This window comes from Zeugodacus cucurbitae, chromosome 2 (assembly GCF_028554725.1).
Source record: "Zeugodacus cucurbitae isolate PBARC_wt_2022May chromosome 2, idZeuCucr1.2, whole genome shotgun sequence".
In the NCBI taxonomy this organism is placed as follows: Eukaryota; Metazoa; Arthropoda; class Insecta; order Diptera; family Tephritidae; genus Zeugodacus; species Zeugodacus cucurbitae.
The window spans coordinates 65,776,480-65,791,689 of record NC_071667.1 but is presented as its reverse complement, the minus strand read 5'-3'; positions in this window follow the sequence as shown (position 1 = coordinate 65,791,689).

The window sequence follows — 15,210 nt, the reverse complement described above, 5'->3', positions numbered from 1 at the left end:
ATTCAATTAGCTCTTGAGTGAGTTATCCTGTGCTGTCGTAAGCAGTCGGCGGCGTCTACAGGGTTGAAGAAAGTGAGTTCGCTTTGCACTTAGCTTAGCCATGTGGTGAAGCTACTGTGTGAACTGTGTTAAGCGTAGTGTCCACGGACAGAGCTCCGTTGTCTTTATTGTCACAACAACACACAGTTACAGACAGTCACACCCATTCACTTGAATAATAATTGCTTTTTTTTTATTATACCCACTGCTGTTGCATGAATTTTTCAATAGCACAACGCACCCCCCGCGCATGAGCAATGAGCGCGGCGTACGCAGGGCACACCAGTGAAGATTCAAACTAGCCAACGTTGCCGCAAACCAAGCGAAGAACCAAGGCAGCATTCAGTATCACACCTCTCTCCACTGCTTTGATGTCTTGCAACACCTTAAGTGATTTCATTTCTGTGGCAACTCAATTTGTATTCAAGGCATCACAACACGCCACACAGCCGCCCTCGCAGACGTCCCTTGCGTCACCGCCACTTATTTTCACTCTCTTCGGAATAATTTAAAAGTTCTTCGACTTTTACAACTTTGGAGATGCTTGGTTTCTCTCTTGATTTCTTTCTTTTAGCCAAGTATTTTGGTCAAGGCTACACTGTTGTGCGAAACTTTAATAATTTAGTATCGATTTCGGATTCAAAGTATATTTTTAGCTGAATTTTGAGTGAGTGAGCGCTTAAGAAAACAAGCTGTCTTTTGATTAGATCGAAATAAGTTAGTCTTCAGACTCTGGTTGGTGATAAACAACGCTTCTTACTAATAGTAATGAACCGACATTCCATTCATATTCATTACAAAAAAAGGCGAAAACTCAATCCCTTTAAAACCAAATTAATGACTTTATGGCATTAAGATAATCTAAGAAATGTAAATGGCGTGCCTTTCGTCCTCATTTAATATAATAATTTCTTTGCCAGCAAAATGAATGAATTTCACTTAATGCCACATCAAAGCCATCCATCGTTTAACTCCATGGTTTCACACTCAATTACACTTTATAACATCGCTGCTGGCATTAAAATGATCACTCGTCTTGTCAGTTTGCCAATAACTGTGCCACTTATTAGCAAAAGCATCAGCAATTTCGCATCAGCATTGTTTAAAGTGATTCTTAAGAAATAAATTTTCTTAATTTTTGGCACTTATGAAAGACGAAAGAGGATGAATACAAATCTTCACATTTTTCTTAGAAATATTATATTTCTACATTCATTTAAGTCCGTATAATTCTAGCCACTGGTGGATATTCCCAGCTGTTGCAGTCAGCGCAGCGCCGTTGCCAAAAAGTATCAAATCAAGTGAAATACGCAGGCAGCGTGCAATACTCAGAGGAAATATCAAATAACTTGTGTGGCGTAAAAGGACATGAAAGGATGTATGATGCCATAAAATACATTTGCCCAAAAAAGCAATAAAACAATTTGAGGAGTGTGACCCGAATTCCTCAGCGGCAATAGAGTAACGATGAAAAAATTAAAGAGTTTCATGCCTTTGGGGGGAAGTGCAAAAAATATGCGCAATGTAGTGACCACTGCATGTACTATAGTGGCCACCACTGCAGCATTATTTTGTTAGTCACTTCAATCAAGTAGGCGCATAAATTTTATACTTTTCAGTTGCATTGCTAAAGGGGATGCACTCATTTGTAATGATTTTTAAAGCAAATAACATATAAACGTTTATAAAATAAAAACTAAATAAGTTAGATATAAGGTTATATATATCAAAATGATCAGGGTGACGAGACGTTGTCAAAATCTGAATGTCCGTCCGTCCGTGCAACGGATAACTTGAGTAAAAATTGAGATATGTTCCTTGGGACCGTGAGCGGGTTGCTTTCGAAAATGGTCCAATCCACTGCCACGCCCACAAAATGGCGAAAACCGAAAACACAAAAAGTGTCATAACTAAGCTATACATGAAGTTATAAAAGTAAAATTTGGTAAAAGAATCGCATTAGGAAGGGCATATTTTTGTTTTTCTTTTTTTTTGTGAAAATGGGTGTGGCCCTGCCCCCAAATCAGTTATTTGTATATATCTTGCAAACCAATAAAGCTATATAAACCAAACTTTCTGCAGTTGGTTCCCTTACGTACCCCACCACACACCATGAAAATAGTTGAAATCGGATAATAACCACGCCCACCTTCCGTACAAAGGTTAGGTTGAAAATTACTAAAAATTATCTCACTAACGTCAGAAACACTAAATTTTACATAAGAGATGGCAGATGGAAGCTACACTCAGATTTTTTTTTTTACAAAATGGAAACCATATCTCAGGAACTACTCGACCGATTCGAAATGAAATTCGGTATATAATAATTTCTTGACACCTGTGGGAAATTGATGAAATCGGTTCACTACCACGACAACTTCCCATGTAACTAAATTTTGAACTCCATCTTATTCCTTCACTTTATAATATATACATAAGGAACCAATGAAGATAGCGAAATAAAACTTTACACAAATACTGTATATGATCTGTGGCATCACTTGTGAAAAAATTGTCGAAATCGAACAAAGCCCCGAATATCGAAAATGAAGAAATCAGTGCCCCATGGTAATTTTTCACCGAAAAATTCGGTAAATCTCTCAGGTATCTTAATTTAATTTAAAGAAAATATGCTCTCATATACTTAATTATAGGATTTTCAAATTGGGTCAAATTGTGTGTTATCCCGAACTTAGCCTTTCCTTACTTGTTAAAATTATATCCAGGGTCACGCATAAAAATTAAGCGATTTTCGTGAATTTTTTTAAAAGAAAGTACTGGATCGAATGGTTCGAAGTTTTTTGGGCATAATAAGGTATATTTTCAGCAATATTTTAAGTTGTTTTTTTTTTTACAAAAATTTTGAAATGTAACGGAGTTATGTGCTGTCTTCGGAGGTGTCAAAAAGCAGCTTCCGGTCGAATGAGTAGCTGAAACAAAAAATCAAAAACGTTATTCAAGTTGAAGATATTGCCTATATATAATCAGCCCTATTCTGTGCACTTGACAAAATAACAAAAAATTTAAAATTTTTTCAGAATTTTATCATGTAAGAAACTTTTTGGTATTCTGTGACAATTTTGATAAAATAAAAAGCTGCAGAGCACAAAGCTTTTCCCCACACGTGTGGGAAACAAAATAATGTAAACAGAAACAGCTGATTTCTGTCAATTATATTCGAATTGACTTGAATTATTGTATAACATAAGTTTTCAAATGCATTTCAATATTTGTTATAAAATAGTTAATAAATTAACATTCATTTCACAGGAAATCCTTTGCTCTTTGGCGAGATGTAAAGTGTGTGAGAATGTGTGAAATGTTGCAAATATTCTATGCTCCGAATCTGGCCTTATATTTCATGCTCGTTATTTTGATTAGTGTTTGTTTTTTTATTGTGGCTTCGTGGATAAGTTTGGTTTAAGATTGACCAGTTATCAGTCTATCTAACCGGTTTTTATAAAGAGATAAAGTTATACGGCCTTTACTCGGTCGCCAAAACCTCATTTGTTAACCATACAGAGGGTGCCGCGCATAGATGAGGTTGATGGCGGATGGCGGGGGCTATATATTCGCTTTTCGATCCCACATACCCCGGAGTCTTTTGGTCCCTCGCGGAGCAATAGAATATTATATAATATAATACATATACATAGGTCCTTTGTAAAAGATTTAAAAATATTTGGAATGCAATTTTCATTTAATTGGTTGTTATGGTTGGCTTCAGAAAAGTTCCTTGAGGACTATGAAAATCTAAACTTTGTCATTTAATGCGAAACATTTGCTAAGCTGTAATCGCATGCAATATTTTGAAAACAATTTCGTCAAAGTTACCCTCATTATCTTCATCTTTTTGTACAATAAAGGGAAAAATAAACTTCTTAATATAAAAACGGCTCAATAACGCGAGCCATCATCATATTCATATATTTCCTCTTTGTATAAAAATATATTTGTCAAGAACATTTTACTTCTTAACAATTTATAAAGAAAAAAGCTTTTTATTTCAGACACAGAATACGAAATGCTTGATAAATTTCAAATTTTTACAAATTAGAAATTTGTTGAATTTGTAAAGTGCACAGAATAGGGCTGAATGACTTACAATTTTTGAAAAATATAAAAAATCAACAGAATAGCGTTGTTCTGAAAAAAATATCGTTTTTAGGTTAAAAAATGGTCGCTTTTCTAATGCCAAATTGATAACTTTCAATCAATCAAAGAAAAGTAGGTCACTGTATGGTAAACATATTTAAGAATACTCAGTTTAAATTTGAAGTCTTTCGGCCAATTTCTCGTTGAGTTATAATGTCAGCAATTTTGAAAATTGTCGGTCGAAAAAAACGCGTTTAAAGTTTCAACTATAGAGGTTTATACCTACGAGTGGTCACTTTTTAGAACGCTGCCATTCATAAACTATTCAAGATATGACCTTGCCGATTTCTCAGGATATTTTTGAAAGTATAAAATTTCAAATAAGCAAAAGCAATAAAAAGATTTTTTGAAAATCCTGACTACCCCTAACCCCTTAATACTTCATCACGAATTTGAGCTATTTTTCGACACTTACCTCTAAAGGAAAGTTTGTATATTTTCAAATATTTCAATATATTTATTTCCAATATTTGTCAGGGAATTGATAATATTTGAATATCTATAACAAATAATCGATATATAATATTTTAAGTACATTTAAAATTATTATTTTTATACTTACATCTTTACTTACAGTTTAATGTTATTCAATTAGTGAAATAACCTTCAGGTTGTATATATGTATATCGCTCCTGCAATCCGCAACCCTTCTGAAGAGGACCTCTTTCATGAAAAAATGCATTTATAGCTTTACCATTGTATACCGAGGGACTTTTCGATGTAAGTAAGAACTAGTATCGAACACAAATGTTTCGAAGTAAAGATCGTCTTCTTGTACACTATTATGGCTACTTAAAATTTTCTCAATTAAAGCTTTAAAGATTCGATATTATCTATAAAAAATACTTGAGAAAATACTTGTACCCCTTGTTAACATAACTTTCACAAAGCTGTTGTGCAAACTATATTTCAATAATTTCACATTAAGCATCATAATTATTTATATATCCACACTGTAATAGTGTTAGCTATTTTTATCATGGCGTTTATGGTTTTATATCAGAAATACCCTAATAACTATTTACTCGCCCACTTATGTAAACGTGTCGTGAATATATATTACACACTCAATATTTCCATTTTCCCCAAAGGCTCGTAATCATTGTTCAATCATTAAATAAGATTGTAATTCACACGCCTTAGTGACATTACTGATTCCCTGCTGAGCGTGGAAAACTAGATTACCAGATAGCGATTTGCTGTAACTGTAAGTATATGTGCTTTGATCCGCACATACTTGCTTACATAATTCAGAAGCCTTGTTATTAGTAAGCTGCGATTACGCATATCACTCACTGTATCGCTTTAAGAGTGTGTATTAATTACTAATGGTGAATACGTAAGCACTCAAAGGTAGAACCCCTTGCATGTATACATATGTAGCAGAATGCTAATAAGCGTGTGTTTTCCATTAAATTCTCCAAAGTATTTGTTGAGTTCGATGACTGGAGGACGTTAATGAATTTTGTCATTTATTTGGCTGGCATGTGGCTTTAATATCCATTTGCAGGGAGTTATTTCTGTGTAGTACAAATTTCATTAGCAAAGTCTCTTGTGAAACAAATATAATGATAACATATCAATTTGATATGATCATAAGGTATCTCTGTTGCTGAAAACAAGAAAACGTTGATTATATATCTCTCTATTCAAGCAGACAAATGAATAATAAATGTAGTCGAGAATGGAAATTTCCAGAATAATATACATACGTTTTTCTATTCAAAGACACAAACAAATAATTTAGATGAGAATGGAAAATTCCAAAATTTTCGTAAATGGAAATTTTATACGTTACGAAACGTACTATGAAAACCATTAATTGAATTAATGGCCACTATGAAAGCTGGAAATTAATTAAGCAATCGGTATGGGGATTTACTGTCGTCATTTTTTGATTTACTCGGTTTTACTCATTATATGTAAAATATTCACTAGTATATACAATAAATAATCCATACATTTTACAATATCCTCTCATTGTTGTCACACGATAAACTACAGCTTACCACATTGAAATCCATCAACAACTTTTGATATTTCACCAAAAGTTTTCCACACTCATACATATACCTACCCACATACATATGTATGTATGCACGTGGTTAGTTCTGCAGCAATTTTGTGTCATTTATTATGCGGATTGTCAACTCCGTTATTTGCATATCAATTTCGCCGTAATCGCACGTATTTACTTAAATGCACACTATCAGCGCCAAAAACTTATGAAAACGTTGCGCTAACTTTTTCACGCTGTAATTTCCGCAAAAAAGACAGAATGCAATAAATAAATGAAACACATCACAACTGCAATCAATTTTCATGCTGTCGCCAAAAACACTGCATTTAACAAATATCCATCCACATAAATATAAATACATATATCTTTATATGCAAATATGTGTGTTATGGCTGGCTTAAAGCATATGCAGCTGGCAATAAACCAATAAACCAATTATCCATCATAACTGTCAGCGAGAAGATATTAGTCTTCTTATTCATCTACGGCAAATAGACTGGCGTAAATATAGCATGTGTTCGGTAGGAAAAATTTAAATATTTTTTCAATCAGAATATTTAATGAATGCTAAGTGATTTTAAATCTTCCTTTTATGTGGGAAGGTGTGTTAAAGTCAGGTCGTGAAAGGTAAACACATTAAACAATGCTCTTAATAAATCAGGAGACGGATCAATAGGAACTAAACCGAAAGATGTGATACTTTTATGTAACGACGTAGAAGTAGATAAATAGTTCAAAATTAGGGCTTTACGTTGAGAAAATAACCTAGCAAAACTGAAATAATACAAAAGTATATTTACGGACACCTAGAAAGTCAAAATTAAATTTGCTTGGAGATAGTCTCAGATTGACGAAAGTCACATTATGTAAATAATGCAAAAATAAATACTTCCTATAAGTAGTTTTGGCAAATTGTCATTCAGACCTTTAGGCTTCAAATAACATTATATAAATTCCTACAATCAATTGTCGATCCACCGAAACCTAAACCCTTCAATGGAGCAAAAGTTTCTGTATTATTATGGAAACTCTTAAGATGTCGAAAGCTGGAAATATGATAAAAGATAACTAAAGTAATGAATCAATTATATTCCCTTACTTCAACTAAGACCTCAAATGAAATAAACGTTGAGGAAACAGGAAGCAAATAAAAAAAATCAAATACTTATTGCCAATTTTTATCGCAAAGGACCATATCTGGTCTATGCGTGGCCTGCAGGCCTACCAGACCAACCTGTTGCCAATTTATGTTGTTTCTAATTTTAATGTATTCCATACATATTCAATTCGAAAATTGTAACGACTTTTACAGTCATAGCCTGGATCCGGATGCCACTGTTATAGATGCCTTGCTGAAGCTAGGCTTATCTATATTTCCAGCACTGGTGCCAGCCTTAGCATTTATACCGTTGCCCGCTGCCTGCTGCGGTCTTTTCGGAACAATCCGTCCTTCCTGTTTTAAGGGAGAACCGGACTCCCATGGTTTTTCTATTTAATTCTTAGTTATGCTCATAATTGGACCCACGAGTGTTGGGGAAAGAATGTCCAGTTGCGCATAGACCCCGCTTAGCGAGCAAAGCTATGTTGTCACGGAGGGCGCCGGGCATTCGTAAGCTTCGGTCGAAACGGAGCTACATTTAAGGGTCCCCAGACATGTTGATACTCGGCGCGGGGCGCATAACACCATGATCCAAACCTTTTTGCCTAACATATGATTTCATCACTGATGGCTGTGCTATTTAGGAGCAATGAACACCCACCAATGGAGTCATATCTTAGCTAGAAACCTCACAGTTGTGACAGAGGCAGACCGTTACCGATTAGTGCCTACTCCAGTTGCGACACTGTAGTATCTCTTACCAGCCGGTACCCTCAGGGAGAGTTCAGTTGGAGATCATTGCCGACTAAAGTAAGAAAAATAAATTTCTTGTCCATTTAGAATCAAAATTAGTACGATGGAAAAATTAAATAATGGGCTTGGCATCAATATGAAGAATATTAATTGATTCGTTATGCAATGGAAATCGTTATGCAGTACTAAAGAAAATAATTTTATTTTAAGAAATGTTTTTGTAGTGAGACTACAGTTGCTCCCAACAAGGTTCCCATCGAAATTACACTTATAGATAAACATATGAATACGTATGTAGATTTGTATATAGTGTAACTAAAAGGTGGCGTACAAAAATAGAACGTCCTTGACGTGATCAAGTGTATGAGTGTGTATCATCGGGATGTGGTTGTCATTTTACCAATGTAGAAGAACACTAAGAGAAGCCACAAATGATACTTGTATGTATCACAATTAGGCGACCGCAATAACGAACACAAATACTCACACACACAAGTGTTCATTAGTAGCTATACAAAATATATGTATACGAGCATATATAAGGAAATGCTAGTTTTACTATTAAATGTAAACGATATGCATAGAGAAGCTAACTTTTGAAAAACACAACATCACACAAACAAGTACATTGGCAGAATTTTGGCAACCAACAAAGCAGCAGAAGACATTGCCACAGTATGCGATTATGTTGGAGATTTTGTTGTTTTTACTATATTTACTGATGTTACTGTTGTTGTTGCTGCTGTTGTAGTTGATGCTAAAGCCTCAAATGATATAATGAGAAGTGCCAGTAATCCCACTGTCGCACACAAACGCCAGTGACTTGTGTTTGTGTGCAGCTGTATGTATGTCTGTGTGTGCGGCATACGCCTGTCCGTCCTTGCCACAAGCGTAATGGTCACTGGATGTATCACATATTAAAGAAGCACAAACACAAGAATTATATATGTAAGTAAATGGATATATACTCTGCTAGCCTTATATGCATGCTTGTATGTTGTGGCATGAAATGAAAACTAGTTGAGTTGAAAAGCAAGGACTTGCCGGGATTAAAATAAATGCTTACCGCAGCGCAAGCGGCAAAATGTTGACAAAATTAAGCATTTCAGCACATGTGCAACGTGTGTGTATGGGTATTGCTGGTAGCAGTAGCAATAGCCCGTGCGCCAGGGCGTATGCGCAACAACATCAACGCCTGCAGCTGAGTGTGATAATGACCATGATGAGTGTGATTTCAACTTATGCAAATTCGACTGCGTCCAAACTCAAGCTTTATATGTGCTTACCAAGTAATATGCATCACCCCTCTTTGCTTTGCTCCGTTTTGTCTCACTACTATAATCCCTGCAGTATTCTTTGCGCTTTTCTCTTTGGTCACTTCGCTCTTTCTGTGATATTTTATTTGTACAGCAGACTTTGTTTGCTTCATGCCCTTTGAATGTATGCCATTATATTTGTGTGTGTACTTGTGAAGTACTATTGTGATAGCTTGACAAGCGTTGAAAATTGCTTCCTTGCACACTCAAAGTCACAGAGCTGAGTTAAAGCGTAGCTTTGTGGTAAATCTTAAATGACGAATGAAACGACAATAATGCTGCTGCTGCAGTTGAGTGCTATTTATTTTATAGTTTTCTCCTCTAACGGCGCTGTATTTGCTTTTGATACCCGCATTGGTTATCGTTTAGTAGTGCGCCTATGAGGGATACAGTTTCCCAATTTTATAAATAAGAAACTGATTTGAATAGGGACTTAAATATGTTAACGTTCAATTTGATTGTTTGAAAAGGATGCCGAAAGTATCACTAGCTTCAAACGATGGCGCTTAAACGAACAAACATCATTCAACAACTCGTTGGATTTGATAAAATTTCTAAGTTTGTTGTCGATCAATTTTTAAGGTTATAGTTACGTGCACTTTTCCTACCAATTGTTTGTTAAAATGCTTTGCCAAAAGTAAAAAGATCGTTTTCTAAAGAGTATGTATTGCTTTGCGTAGTACAACACTGACTGAATGTATATGTATATGTGATTTATTTTATTATATAGCCTCTACTAAATTATCTCTTTTATCCAAATTTATATTATAAATCTATACTACTATTATACAGAGGAAAGATTTGTATGTATGTTTGTAATTAATTAAATAATTCAAAAACTACTGTGCTGATTTCAAAAACTCTTTCACCATTGGAAAGATACATTCACCCCGAGTAACATAGGCTATATTTATTGCTAGAAGCTCAACTTTCTCGAAATATTTCCCAGGTATCAAAAAGACTCCGTGATAGAGAATCTTATTCTGAAATTGAAAATCGTCTTGCAAGTCATACCTTCTCTTCTCTTTGCATCGCAATCGCGTGCCAGAGAGTCGAGTAACGAGAGCTCGCAGCTGCTTGCTGATAAAAATTTCAAAACCTCCCAAGTACACGCTTGAGAGTCGAGTACGGAGCGTGTGCAGCGGCTTGAAAAAAAAGTATTAAAAGCTCTGAGCGTTCCCAACGCCTTCATAATCTTCATATCAGAGAGAAAAACAGCGGACACAAAAGACTAGAGATCGTAATCAACTTTTAGCACATTGCAAATATTATATAATTTCATGTACGAATTTTCATCATTTTACTTTTTTAAAATGAACCCACGCAAGAAACGGCAAAGTACATACATATATGTATATATGTGGGAGACGGTGTATAAATGTGTAAGCCCGTGCGAAACCGGAGCGGTCTACTGGTTGTATTTATAAATAAAGTAATTACTATCAAGTGATATACATAACCATAATTTATTAATTTATTAGCGTAATTTTTTTGATACTTTTTCATTTCCAGGTGATGATAGTCATTGATTCACAGCCTTTTAGGAATGAGTTTTTCAGAAACCATCTTTTATATACTATACTTATATTTTCACACAGTGACATTTACTTATTTTATTAGAAGAAAGCTACTCCAAGACACAAATATTAATTTTCTTCTGGTTGGATATTGGGTTCTTGGGTTTTCGCTATGTTTTGCATCTAATATCTACTGAATATGCTGCATTTGTTCATATAAAGAAGACTTCCCGTGAAAGTTAATATAAAAAGAATTTAATAACGACAAAAAAGATCCATAAGTATTTTATAATATTTCATTTCATAAGTGATAAATGTACGCACTAATATAAACATCACAGATCTTCAAGAGTCGACAAAGTGTTTGTCGGCTGCTACGAATTTGTTGAGTCGACTGTACAGTATTAATTATTTCGGGTTAATACATCTGATTACCGAAACATTTATAATATACAATTTTTTTTCTATAACAATGAAATTAATATGTATAACACTATGCGGCACAATCGAATTATGTTCTGGGTATTAAATCTAATAAAATTTGTCCGAGAGGTTGTGTCAGAAGTAAACAAATTATGTTCTCCATTTTCGAAGTTACCTTTCAAATTTAAAGCTTTTAATTTTTTCGAACCCCGAACTTTCACCTCTCATAACATCTATCATATAAGTTTGGGCAAAAATTATTTACACCATTTAATTAGGAAGGAAATTTAAATTATATCCATAGTTTAGATTTTTTAGTAACTATATCCTGCAATTAATTATAATTTTTTATAACAAGCATTTTTTCGAACTTCGAAGGCAAATATTTCGATTTTGGAAGCTTATTTCGAAAATTGAAGAACACACGTTTTATACTTATGTCTGAATCTCCCCGAAAAAATTCGTTTGACTGAATACCCAGCCGAATGTTGTACAGTGTAATAATTTGTTGACACTGAAATTCCAAATTCCCTTATTTCTCTAAATTATTTTATACTGATTATTACCTATATTTATTTAATTTTAACAATTTTATTCAAAATAGCACAAATTTACAACTAATTTGAGCAATTGAAATCAACAAAATTAATTTATCCAATAATATTCTCTCAGTGCAAGATAATAGTTCCTGAGAACACTTTATTGTAAAATTTTTTAATAATATCTGACATATTCTGCGGCCTTTTATATAAACATATATCTCAAACATGTCACACGTACTGAAGACGATTTCTTTAAAACGCTTTTGAATGCTTGAACAAACGTGCCACGTGATGTGCTCCCAGTCGCACGAAAAATGATAATTTCAACAGTATTTGCATGCACACCTCAGAAAAGTATTGTGCTACGGAAATATGACTTACAATTGTATGGAGAAGGCATGACTCCTGCAGCTGACAATTCACTCGCAAATGTTTGATTGAGTGCAGTCACGCTTTTCACATGCCAAACGCGCACACACAAAGCCACACGCACACATCCCGTTGCACTCCCCTTACCGACCAGCAACGCCTTTGTTAGCAGTGTGTACGTGGTTTATCGCGTGTCACATGCAAATCGCCGACACTTAGCTGTGATCCCGGCAACCGCACGGGTACTTAACTATTTACGTGTGATTATATGAAGGTGCTGCGGCGCTTTTGCGAGCTGTCATTTGCTTTAGAGCTCAACACTTTCGGCGCAACTCGGGCAAACTTTGCGGCGCGACCCATCAGCTGACGCTTCGTGATCTGTTTACAGAACCTGCCAACGCGACTTGCAACTTGGCGCTTAATCTCTAACGCTTGGGCTTTCCGTGTTTGTTTAACGGATATTTTTAGCATATCCCTGCTTATTACAGTACTTAGGCTCAAGCCGCTGGTCGGCTGTTTTGTCGCAATGTTTTAACAACCAACGCTTTGGCTCGAATAATCACGCCCGCAGACAGCGACGTCCCCAAAATGTCAACGCTACGACAGGCGGCTGTTGTTTACCGTTAGCTCAACTACCTGTGCACAGCGCGTGTCAGCGTATTTTAATTTAATTTGTTCCTTTACTTGCCTTTCCGCTTAACACGGCATTGGGCGCTCCGCCAACGAGTTAAGCACCCTTCACTGCTGTGAGTTGCTTTCGCTCCCCCATTTCACCCTTACACACTTCGGTAGGCATTGTTCGGCTCGGTTGTATTGCTTAAATCACCATTTGCCATTTTCTTTCGTATTTCGTACGAGTATTAACAATGGGCAAATATCTCAATGCGCTGCATTATCCTTGAGGCTCGCTCAGGCATTATCTTCAGCGCTTCGCCTTGTCCTTGGTCCCTGTCGCCTCACTGCAGTCGCTTTCGGTTGATTTCATGTAGATGTTTTTATTTTTGTATTTCGCTGCCTCTGCAGCCGGAGTTTGCCGCATGCACTTTTTCGCAGGCGCTGCGCTGTTGAATGTGAAAACTGAGCTCATGTCAGCAGGGGTTTTCGTTGGGCTTTTATTAAAACGTTGTTAATTTTAAGCGGGTAGACGCACCCCTCTCCACTCGCACACCCCCGCACTGTGGATGTGCTTTCCACTGCCTGCATGCGAGTTCGTTACACAATGCGACATGAAGTGCATTTTCGTAATTAAAATTTTCGGTGGGATTTTGTGCCAAGACACTTAACTATTTGCTGTTCTCTTTCTTTCTCTATTCGCCTCCGTTCATTTATTATTTTGCATGCACTTATTATTGTTGTTGCTCGTTAAGGCATTACTGTCGTGCGATCGTTTATAATTACCTACTCAGGAAAGTATTGGCGTTTATTTACGCTTCTGACATCAATAAAGAGGTGGAGGGGGTTATTTGAAGCTCACAGTAGCCAATCATTATACCAAATGTATTGCCAATTAATGAAAGCGAAAGTAAATGCTAGAAAGCTGTTTTTCTTCTTTATACTGAAGTTTTTCTTCAAATTGGGGAGACATTTTGTTTTTGCTCTGGAGAGAATACAATAAATTTTGCTTCTAAGATTTTCAATGTTCAATGCTTCTTGAATTGGAATTTCTTGGAATTAAGATATATTGAATTCTCTCGAATGTAATCCATATAATATTCATATGTTAATTTGCTTTTGAAACCTTATTCAAATATATCTATATGTAGTACTCTAGGTCCAAAGCATTCCGTAGCAAAACTTTTCTTACAAATAACCGTACCGAAGAGTCTCAGTAGCTTATCGACTTTTTTGATTGACATATAGAATTTGATAAGAATTTTTATTTATAATTACCAAATTAAAAGTGTTCACTGGCTCTAAGGAGAATCTCGACGTTCTCCAGGTCATACCTAGAACTTTCATCCATCCAAAATAAGAGCTGAAAAATATCTAAACGACGATTAAACGATTTTTACTTTTTCTAAATTTTGTCGTCCCTGATATCGACAGAGGTCGGGGTGATTGTACAATATATACATATCTGGCTATAAAGTTCTTCTAAGTTCCCATTTATTCTAAAGATTATGTTACATATCCGTATAACTCTAAATTACAAAAAATACCTCCTTACCTTACTCACCTGATAATCATGGTCAAATCCTGATACCAGCAAAGATAAATTAAATTACCAGATTTAAGTCGATGAAGAAAAACTCAGAAAAATTTCGATACGTAAATTTTAGAATGAACTCTCACCTTCAAAAAATGAAGATTTAACAGTCTTTGCCGAAATCTGTATTATCCGTCGTAGCTTTTCAAAGTCACTAGCATTCATTTCTGAAAACTCTGTCTTAAAGTACTTCGTTAGTATAGATTCATAAAGGTCTAAGATTTTCGAAAACTTCACATTGGAAAAATCTTATAGACTGCTTTATGGCATGTCCCTATGCACTATCTTCCCAGGAACAAACGCTGGCAAAGACTCGCGGATAAATTTAAGGCTTTACGCTTGCTAAAGAAATTTAACACAGGATCACTCTTTTAGGGAGGTGATGATCGGAAAGTAGAGTGGCGATACTAGCCCTGAGTTCACTGAATATGCGCTCAAGGTTGGTTAAGGAATGCATATCCTTATATATACTACATATACTTTTCAATTATATTAGTCTGCGTTCCTGGCCACTGCGGAATAGCGGGGAATTGTAAGGCTGATGAGCTTGCAAGGTCAGGAATGAGGGACTCACTATTAGAAGCATGGAGCACCGTTGTCCTATTGCGGTTTGCTAATGGACAGATGGGCCTCGACTGAGCTGAGTAGGCTATGGTCAGTTACCAACACATGCGTAGTTGCAAGATCCTTCTGGCCTATGGTAAACCGCGGTGGGTCTACTAAACTTTTCGCCCTCAGTAAACCTTACCTCTCCTTAGTCATACGGGTTCT